General features: G+C 45.1%; 1 pseudogene; it reads right to left on the reverse strand.

The window, feature by feature from the left end:
* Positions 1-9,273: 9,273 nt before the first annotated feature.
* On the reverse strand, positions 9,274-10,440 carry LOC131915653 (glyceraldehyde-3-phosphate dehydrogenase-like; annotated as a pseudogene).
* Between the last annotated feature and the right edge of the window lie 226 nt (positions 10,441-10,666).

The following is a 10,666-nucleotide window of genomic DNA, read 5'->3' on the forward strand; positions in this document are numbered from 1 at the left end:
CCAGATACTCCTGAGGCTCTGTCTAAACCAAGACTAAATGAAGGCCAAGCAGCCTTAGACCCTCGCCCTGCAGCTCCCTCCCTCATCTTGACCTTCCGCATCTCACTGAGAAAAAGACACAGGAAAGGACAGAATCAGGAAATGGGCATGTCCTGCACCTTCCTAGAGAGTGGGGTAGCTGACCTAAAGGACACACTAGCTTCCTAGGTTGGGGTCTCCAGGTAGGAGGCAGTCCCCTGCCTGGGTATCCCATATAAAAAGCAGTCAAGTTAGCCAAGAAATGACCATCTATCTATTGTAAAGAGCTAAGGAAGAGGTTTTAGAACATTGGTAAACTATGAAAGGAATCCATGCTTGCATTATTAAAATGCCCTTATTAAAATATACAACAATATAAAACAAGAAGTCTACCACCCTAGCCTCCAGCCCCTGGGGCTCACTCCTCACCACTTTGATTTTCTAAATTTAAAAAAATGCCTTTGTTTTCTTCTATAATTTTGATATACAATTAAACAAAATCTTTTTTTTTGTGACAGGTCTCATGTAGTCTAGGGTGGCTTTCAATTTGCTGTGTAGCTGAAGCTGCCTTTAGATTCTTAATCTCTTTTTGTCTTCCCCCAAGTGCTGGACTTACAGATGTGTGCCACGATACTCAGCTTTACAAAATGTTTCAATGTGAATGAGCTCCTATCTGATCTGTTGTGCTGTGTTTCAGTTTGCTTTAGGCATCTACTCAATATACAGGCTACTTCCTAAGATGGTCTAGGGGTGCATTCTGGGAAAGGCTGCTGAGCATCTAAGATTAGAATATATAAGCCCCATGTCTGCTGTGAGTGATCCCCTTGGAACGATGAAAGCACACTTCACAAGCATAAGTAGGCACTGACCATTTGTATGACGACTCAGTCCGCAGCATCTCTGAGACCTTTGCAATGACTCAGGTACTTTTCTCCACAGGGGACTAGATAGTTAAACAGCCCATAGTCCTTGCTCTGGCTTTGAAGAGCAATGCAGACACTCGTAGGTGACTGGAAACTGGCACTGCAGACACTTCAGTGGGCACCTGTGGAAAAGATCAGGTGTCATTTCTGATCTTAGGTATCTTAGGCAACCAGGGATCAAGAGGAAGTCAAGGATGTCTTCTTCAAAGAGATGATTCTCTAAAAATGGATTTGGTTGCAAGAGGTAAGTGATGGGGGAGGGGAGCAGGGCAGATAGGCCAGACTGTGGAAGCATCTTATTCTTGGGAGAACCTACGAAACACATCAACTCAACAGAATTGGCCTTACCTCAGATTGGCATCTTGATTTTGGCCTTCCCAGCCTCCAAAACTGTAAGGAATCACTTCTTCCGACTGGGCCCCCATCTCCCACTTTGCCCTGTCTCCCAATAATACAGTCATGCTTTGACCCCATCAAGGAAAGGCAAAGTTGTTAGGGTGCAATCACTTCCCCAAAGCCCCAGCTCTGAACTCTACTGCACTGGGAGCCAAGCTCCATCATGGGCTTTAACTCCCCTCCAAATAGAAGGCTGTTGGCAAGCCTTTCTCCAGCGTCTCCTTGCCATCTGATTCCCTCTCATACATATGGCTTGGAAGACAAAGGAACAGGGTTGGGATTTGGCATTATGTTGCTCTGAATCTTCCATCCTTCCCCTCCAATGCTATTTTTGGAAGTCTGTGATTTCTGAGGTTAAGGAAATTTGGTTGTGTAACTCAGTGCAAACCCATTATCATAAATGCTCCGGGTGATGTTCCTTGAATATATCTAGAATTAGAGGAGAGCTGACTAAGAGAATGATTGACAGCCATGCCTTTGAGTTTTCCTATAATAGCCCAAAACAATTTACTTAGATTAAAATTCAGCCTTTTAGACACAGTATTTCATAAAATACGTTAAACTGCCTATCTTTAAGCCCATTTGAGAAAAGACTCACAAATCTGTAAAGATAGAACAGAGATGAAACAATCTTGGATGTTTATTAACCCAGACTTTGGGGACCACAGGAAAGCAGAGTTTGGAGACTATACTTTCAGGAGGAAGTGACTGTGTGTCGATAGCTGTGACAGAGGAAGTTGAAGTGACCCTCCACTGTCTTTGTCTGCTCCTCCTTTTTCTGGTGGAATGGTAGCAGAACCTGATCCATGGCCAAAAGGATGAGAATCTGATGAAGCCCAGGGAAACCAAAGCCTCTCATGGAGCTGGGGAGGGAAGCCAGTTTCTCTCAGGGCCAGAGTACTGTGAGGATACAAAATCAATTGTCACTGTCCACCTGAAGGAAATGAGGGCACCAACAAGGAGCCACAAGAGGAAGACAGAGCTGAAGGGTCCAGTGAGTTCTGCAGTTAGCTCCATCCTTGCCTCCACCATGACTCCCTGCTGAGCTGATAGATTCTGTCCTTTGCTGGGCTCACTGAATTGAGTTTGGGAGTCTGTAGACCATAGACCATCCTGACTAATGAAAATAGGACTTATGTCAGGGATGGGGGTGGGGTTGAGGGGCATGGGGAGCACATGAAAGGAGTTGGATAACTAACTATGTCATCACATTGGGTACCTTGGACTCACTTCTCTGATTCCTGAAGATTTTAAACCATTGTTTTGTCATGAAGATTTTTTAAAAGATTCTCTGAGTTGGAATTGCAACGTGCCTCCCATTGCTTTAGTGAGCATGCCTCTGTGAGTTTTGTGAACTTGATTATTCAAGTAGAAAGGGAAGTTCAGTCAGAATTCCCTAGGAAGAAGGCTGCTTCTCCAGGTGCCTGGTGTGGCTGCAGTATCTAATAGGAAGAGGTTTCTCTCAGAACCATCACACCCCATTCTCAGGGACAGAGCCCACCATCCCAGTCTCCAGATCTCATTGGTTGAAGGATCTCTCCAGTTCTCTCAGTTTAGATCTTCTTGTCTGTCCCCGCTGTATGCTCATTCAGTATTTCCCTAGATCTTAGGCCCTGTGGATAGAAACAGCCCCTTTACTGAGATTGGGGAGGAAGGCATGGTTGTGACATCATGCCCTGTCAAGTATCCTTTGGCTGGATGAGGGAGATGGGGGATAATGTCTACCATGGTTTGACTCTTCTCACTCAGGCTTCCTGGCTGGGGTCCTGTGGTCACGGCTCACAGGACAGGACAAACAGGTTAGGAAGGTGGAGGACCATGTGGCATCTCTGTATGATTTATTTCTACCTCGTCTCACTCTTACTGCATGTGTCAACTACTAACTGCAGCTATTTCTGCATACCTACTGTGTGCCTTTATACATGCTTGTATGCATGATGACCCCTCACTGTAGCCCTGAAGGTCAGGTATTTTGTTCCTGTGTTGCAGTTGGAGAAACTAAAGACCTAAATTCCTTATGTGCACTCTTACTTCTCAAGGTGCCTGATGGGAGGTAGCAGGATGGGGCTTGGCACTTGGCTAGGTTCATGCCTTGCCAGTGCTCTGTGAGTTCTTAGGGCAGTTCTTTGCCCCTCTGGGGGAAGGAAGCTTGTGAACAGCATCGGTGTCAAGGCTTTAAAAGGCTGAGCTATCAAGGACTTGATTGGCAGCTGATGGGCTGCTGAGAGGTGATTGGATCATGAGGGCTCTAACGTAATATAGATTGATCCATTGATGAATTCATAGCTGAGTGGGCAATTAGGAGGTGGGATTGTGGCAGGAAGTAGGTCACTGGGGGCATCTTTAAAGGGTAAATTTTGTCCCCAGACTGTCCCACATCTGTGCCCCCCAGTCCTCTCCCACCCTCCCCTTCTCTCTATTCTCGGTGGCTCTCCTTGTTCCTCTTTTCTCTCTCTGTCCTGTCTCTTCGGTCTCATTCTCTCTCCCCTCCTATTCACCTCTCATCTCTCTGTCTTCTGTCTCTTTCTCATTGTTAGAGATTGAGAACAGGGCCAAGCCCAGTAATCAAGTGTTTTACCATGGACATAGTCCTTGTGTGAGTTTTTCTTTTTCTTTTTTGTTTAAGATTTTATTTTTTATTATGTGTCTATGTGTGCATCCATGTGAGGGTATGTGCACATGTATGTAGATGCCTGAAGAGGCCAGAATTGGATATTGGATTCAATGGAGCTGCAGTTACAGGAAGTTGTTAGCTGCTTGACATTAACATTGGGAACCAGACTCGAGTCTGTTGTAAGGGCAGTAAGTTCTTTAACAAATGAGCCTGCTCTCCATATCCCTTTCTATCCATTTATTTAGGCATGACTTAACAATATAGCCTAGGCTTGCCTCAGATGCCATCCTTCTGTCTCAGCTCCTGGTGCGAGGGTGACAGATGTGTATCACCACACCTGGCCAGTATAACTTGTTTCTAATGAAAACAACAACAACAACAACAACAACAACAACAACAACAAACCAAACAAACCAGAATAATAACGAAAGAAAATAAAGCTAAGAATGACATGAGCACTGGGCAGGGCTGACGCCTGGACTCTGTTCCATTGTCTGTTTTACCTGTGGGTTTGAATGTGAATTTGCCTTTTGGCTTTTAGCCATCAGCATGAAATGGAAAACGTTACTTGTAGAATTTGATGTATAAAGCAGAAGCTTATTTCTGCCACACAAGTGAAACATGGGTATCCCTAATACAGAGATAGGTGCTTCCAAGGTCAGTTTGGTTGTGTGGGCAGACACAAGTCAGGGATATAGTAAAGAGAATAAACCCCACAGAGAGCTTTGGTTCTCAGAGACTGAGAAGTCAGGATAGTGTCATGGGAAATGCTGTATCTGCTTTGGACAATATTTAAATACTGAAACTAATTCTTTAGCTGCCAGATAAATAACACTACATTTGCAAAATTCCCCTAAAATCTGGGCCTTTGTCCAATTAATCCATAGAGGATGTTCTATATTCCTGCCAAAGGGTTTTGTTTGCTCCCCAGGGTGACTGCTGTTCTGGTTTTCCTGGGACAGTGGGTTTTTGTGAATATGGACTTTGCTGTGCTCAAACCTGAAGAACCAGGCAAAGCGGGACGTGTTGGTCATCTCACCTGTTTGTCCCTGGCTTCTCTTTGCTCATAGTGCCAAAAAGTGGAGTGCCATTGACCTCTGTCCCAGTGTACACAGCAGTAGATATGGTGAGCTCACGCTTTTATGTTTCAAGTACACATAGAACAAAATTCAAACCATGGACTATCATTCCAGGGCAAGGGATCAAGCCTTTGAGATGTAAATGGTCAACAGAAGGCATGCGGGGAATTGGGAAGTGTAGAAGCTTCCGGTGGAGCTGAAGGTTAGGGAGACCCGTGTTTAGGAGGCCCGTGAGTGAAGAGTGGAGCTATCACAGGTGGAGTGCTGAAGGCCTCAGGGGGTGGGAGCCTTCTTCAGAGAGGTGAACTGCGTGAATTGTAAACTGAAGTCACAGTCCCGCAAGCTGCTCCCAAGTAACCACACAGGCTTAATATTAATTACAAATGCTCGGCCAATAGCCCAGGTTTGTTACTAGCTAACTCTTACATTTTATATTAACCCATATTTCTTATCTGTGTTTGCCATGTAGCTGGGTACCTTTTCTCAGTATGGCATGCTTATCTCTGCATCTGCTGGCGACTCTCCTGACTCCGCCCTTCCTCTTCCCATCATTCTCAGTTTGGCTCTCCCACCTAACATTGTCCTGTTCAGCTATTGGCCAGTCAGCTTCTTTATTAAACCAATCACAGCAACATATATTCACACAGTGTAAAGGAATATTCCACAGTGGATCTGGATTTCTCTCTGGAGTGACAGCACACATCACAGCAGGCCCCTGCCCTAGGCTTGCGTAGATCAGTAAGTGGCTTCAGCTGCCACACGCGGCCTTTGACAAGTATGCACTTAGGTTGAAGCTGCCTACTCAGACTGAGAGGCTGTTCTGTCATTTTCAGCCTCAGTTTCCTTCTGTGACTCACACTGAAGACTCAGGTTCAGGAAATCCTTCAAGCTGTGCTCCTTGCTCCTTGATGCAGCCACGTTCGTTCAAGTATAAAGGTTAGATAAGGAGAACAAGGAGGTCTTTCACTGCCCAGCTCTTATTAGACTTTTAAAGATGAGTTTTTAGCATATAAAAGAATGGATTTCATTATGACATTTTTATCTATATTTTTGTACTTTGCTCACGGTGCCTCTTCCCTCCCCAGTGTGAGGGTTGAAGTTATGTTTTAAGCTTGAATTACTGTGTTTAAGAGACATGTAAAACAAAAATACCTATAACTTGTAAGCCCTGCTTGCCCAAGGACAGTTGACTTCCTGGAATGCTGGTGGGTGGCTATTGTTCATGTAAGATAACAAGACAAGTGTTTTTTACTTCCGTAGACAAGGTTGGTTGCCCCAACTGCACAGGATGTGCTTGGTCACACATAGGCAGGAAGTACATTAGGCTGTGTGCTTACGCCTGACTGGACAAAGGCGGGATGTGCCTATCCTTGTGGGTTTTGTCTTGATAAGCACTGGACTAATGTAATTCATGGCCATTCTCTGGGAATCCCAGGTAAGGACCTGGCCAGTATCCATTGTCCTGGCCAGTATTTAATAAAGCTTGCTTCAAATTTGGCTCACACATTGTGGTGGTGGTCTTATTCTTGCCCGGTGGGATTAATACCAGCTCTCTTCCTTAGTTCTCCGTCCCCACCTTCCTGCTCTCAATTCTCCCTGCCTGCTTCCTATTTTGGAAATATGCCTTTCATGGTTCCTGGTATTCCTTCATGTGGACATAAAACAATCCATCCAAACATCCCTCTATGGGGGATTTTAGCTCTTTCTAATCTTTCAAAATAAAATGCAACACTGTGGCATGCATTCTTGAATAAACCTTGACTCACCTCTTTCTTATTTACTTAGTAAACAGAAGTGAATAAAGGAAGGCCCATCCTCCCACACACGTGCTAGGACACACACACACACACACACACACACACACACACACACACATTTTTGAAACAGGATTTACCCATGTATTCCTGCTGCATTTGAACTATACAACTAAACTGAGCCTCAGACCTATAACCTCAGACTCTCAAATGCAGAGATTACAGGGATGTGCTACCATACCTAAATGGAAGATATATTAAGGGCACATATTACACAATGACTATAAGAATGATAAGTGGTGATGGTTACCTGGTTGGTTACCACAAAGAAAAGGCACAAGCCACGCTACGACAAAACTCAGTATCAGAGCTTTATTAGGAGGTGGAGAGGGCAGAAGAATCAGGCCTGGAGGAGATGCACATGCAGAGAGCAGAGAGAGAGAAAGATGGTGGGGGAAAGAGAGAACAGAACAGAGAGAGGAGGTGGGGTCTGTGTCTGGCTCTTTAAGGCACAGGTGGGCTTACAGAGCTAAGCCATGCATGCCTACATAATCACCAGCTCACACTGATGATGTAAGATGCAAGACCCCTTGCCTAGCTCCTGAACTGCGCATGTGCAGTCATGCAGCTGGAGCATGGCAGAATCCCAACAATGACAAATTATTTTTTAGAAAGATTCAACCAGGTCATACGTTTGTTGTTAGTGAATGATTAACTCTTATATCTTAACTGATCTTAACCTTACAGTTCTGGTCATTGGTACATATTATAGCCTAAGAAAATATTTGCCAATGGCTCAAAAATGATATTTTAATTTGCATTTTTAAAGAGTAGTGGGGTGAGTTTTTAAAATGTATTTTCTGTAATCGTCAGCTTTTGTGTTACTACAGTGAAATACCCAAAGCAGATAATTCATGAGGAAAGTGATGTTTTGGGAGGTTCAAAGTTCAATATCAGAATGTTATGAGATTCATGTCCTGTGCAACATTCAAAAGGCAATACTCTGGGGACAAAAGCTACTTTCCTTAGAGACTATTTTATGGAATACAGGTTTGTGAAAATGCTTCAGCAGAGAGAAAGTTGTGGAGGGCAACAGGCAGGAAGACTACATAGAATCTCCTTCATCATGGAGTGTGTCTTTTTATGGCCCCTCCCACCAGAGCATCACCAATGATTTTGATAGTCTAGGTCTGATTTCTCCAATTCTTTAGACAAACATCTTTTCCTTACAGTGCAGCACGAATCTTAAAAGGTCTTATTAACAAAACAAACCTGGGGCCAGTTATTGGGGTGAACGCTGGAAGATGAGATAAGCAGAACAAGCCACAGCCACCTCACCTTGCCAATTCCTAAGCTGATCCTGTTTCCTCAGACTGGAAACCTTTGAGTCCTCATCCAAATGGATCTCAACTGAACTGTGCTGATCAAAGCCTAAAAGCTTACCCAGACAAAAGCTTAACCTGCTCTAGTTCCTGGTTTTCACACCTTATATACCTTTCTGCTTTCTGCCATCACTTCCTGGGATTAAAGGCGTGAGTCACCATGCCTGGCTGTTTCCAGTATGGCTTTGAACTCAGAGATCTGAATGGATCTCTGCCTCCCAAGTGATAAGATTAAAGGCGTGTGTGCCACCATTTTCTGGTCTCTGTGTCTATCTAGTGGCTGTTCTGTCCTCTGACTCCAGATAAGTTTATTAGGAAGCACAATATACTGGGGAACACAATATCACCACTTCACAGCTATGTAAAAGCTTACGTTATCTGATGCACAAGACAAAGGAGTAAGGAGGGCTTGACTTACGTTGATATCATCTGAAGGTCACTGGATGTTCTGGGACCTGTAACTCTAAGGATATCCTAATTGCTTAGGTGTGGGTTTTCTTTAGAATTGAGAATGCTGGGTCAAAGGAGGGGAGGCAAAAAGAAACTCTGCCGAAAACATCTCTCCAAGGAGCAGCCATTGCTGCTGCTACAGGGACGGGAGGGGGCTGCGGGTTGTCCTGACCCCAGCTGAAGGAAGCACCTTGTCGTGGGAGCTCCTGCAGGAAGGAGCAGTCAGACAGCATGCACAGCAACAAAGAGAAGGAGGATGCAGGGACAGGCTTTTATCATATATAATAACCTCGTGAGAAATACCAGAGCCCTGCCCAGAGATCCCATGGACAAAGCAAAAGACTCCTAGACGCCCCCTCCTAGCTTTCCACCCCCCAACAATGCAAATGTGTAGGCCAAACCCATAGCCAGCCTACCCTCCCTTTCCTTCTTTATTTCTGCTGTGAATAAGCTTCTATTTTTGCCTATTTTTATAAATAGGTTATTGGTTTTTCTTTTTTCTTTTCTTTTTTTTTTGGGGGAAGGGGTACGGTGAACTTTACTGATGGTAATCAAGAGGGTAGGGCTCCCTAAGCCTCTCTCATTATTCTGGGGGTCTAGGATGGAAACTGTGAGGGAGATGCTCAATGTCAGGAATTGAGTTGGGACAGGGACTGCTCAGCAGCTGAGGGCCTCTCTCTTGCTCTCCCGTCCTTGCTGAAGTAGTTGGTCTAGGACTTCTTTCTCCCTGGAGGTCATGTATGCCATGAGGTCCACCACCTTTTTTCTGTAGATGTATTCATTGTCAAACCAGGAAGTGAGCTCTACACAGTTGTCTCTGAGAGCAATACCAGCCCCAGCCTCAAAGATAAAAGAGTGGGTGGGCATCACTGTTAAAGTTGCAGGAAACACACTTGGGAGGCAGAGGCAGGTGGATCTCTGTGAGTTTGAGGCCAGCCTGGTCTACAAAGCGAGTTCCAGGAAATGTGCAAAGCTACACAGAGAAACCCTGTCTCGAAAAAAAAAAAAAAGTTGCAGGAAACAACCTGGTCGTCAGTGTAGCTCAGGACGCCTTTTAGTGGGCCGTCAGATGCCTGCTTCATAACCTTCTTGGTGTCATCATACTTGGCAGCTTTCTCCAGGTGGCATGTCAGATCTGCAACAGTTACATTGGGGGTAGGAACACAGAAGGCTATGCCAGTGAGCTTCCCGTTCAGCTCTGGGATGACCTTTCCCCCAGCCTTGGCAGCACCATGACCATCACACCACAGCTGCCCAGAGGGCCTATCCACAGTCTTCTGGGTGGCAGTGATGACATGGATTGTGGTCATGAGTCCTTCCACAATTCCAAAGTTGTCATGGATGACCTTGACCAGAGGGGCTAAGCCGTCGGTGGCAAGAAGCATTGTTGACAATCTTGGGTGAGTTCTCATACTTCTCATGGTTCACACCCATTACAAACATGGGGGCATAAGCAGAAGAGGCAGAGATGACAACCCTTTGGGCTCCACCCTTCAAGTAGTCCCCAGCCTTTTCCATGGTGGTGAAGACACCCGTAGACCCCACAACATACTTGGCACCAGCATCACCCCATTTGATGTTAGCAGGATCTTGCTCATGAAAGATGGCAATGGCCTTCCCATTGATGGCAAGCTTCCCATTCTCAGCCTTGGCTATGCCATTGAACTTGACACGGATAGAGTCATACTGGACCATGCAGAACATATAGTTGAGGTCAATGAAGGGGTCATCGATGGCAATAACTTCCACTCTGCCAGATGCAGTGACATCCCCGGTAACCAGGCATCCAATAAGGCCAAATTTATTTATTCCAACCTTCGCCATCGTGTCTCAGGGACGAGGCTTGGCATGGCACAAGAAGATTTGGCTGTTTCGAACAGGGAGGAGCAGAGAGCTTTGATTTTTCTTAGTTCTTTATAAATTGTGAACATCAATTAAAAAAAATTTTTTTCCCTTCCTCTCTCTCTTCCCGTTACTTTCCTTCCCTTCCCATTCTCTGTTGTCATGTAGCCCAGGCTGGCCTCACACTTGTTATGTACTTCAAGTACAA

Source organism: Peromyscus eremicus, chromosome 1, assembly GCF_949786415.1.
Source record: "Peromyscus eremicus chromosome 1, PerEre_H2_v1, whole genome shotgun sequence".
NCBI classification, from domain to species: Eukaryota; Metazoa; Chordata; class Mammalia; order Rodentia; family Cricetidae; genus Peromyscus; species Peromyscus eremicus.